The following is a 403-nucleotide window of genomic DNA, read 5'->3' as shown; positions in this document are numbered from 1 at the left end:
TTGCACGGCGCCTTGTTCTGGGGAGCTCCCCACCCACAAGTGTTCAGGTCCAAGGACGCCCGCCCAAGCTGAGGTGTCCGGGAACCCCGGCTTCCAGGCCCTCGGGCTCTTTCCAGTTCGCAAGACTCTGACGCCCCCTGGAGGGCAGGACTCTACCACACAGGAACCGAGACCCGCCACGTTAACGGAGACGCCTCTTTATTGCACATTTTTCCGGGGGCTGATAGCGGGCGGGCAGAGGGGAGAGGGCAGTGCCAAGACGTAGTCTGAGCACGGGCTCAGACCCCGGACCGTGCCCCGGGAGCGACAGAGGCGGCGGCCGCAGCGGGACAACGGCGCCCCGGACAAGGGCGTGGCGCTGGCTCTGCGCCTGCGCGGCGGCCCATGGTCAGGATGCCGGCCG

This window comes from Myotis davidii, unplaced genomic scaffold, assembly GCF_000327345.1.
Source record: "Myotis davidii unplaced genomic scaffold, ASM32734v1 scaffold69, whole genome shotgun sequence".
NCBI lineage: Eukaryota > Metazoa > Chordata > Mammalia > Chiroptera > Vespertilionidae > Myotis > Myotis davidii.
Note: the sequence above shows the minus strand (reverse complement) of the source record.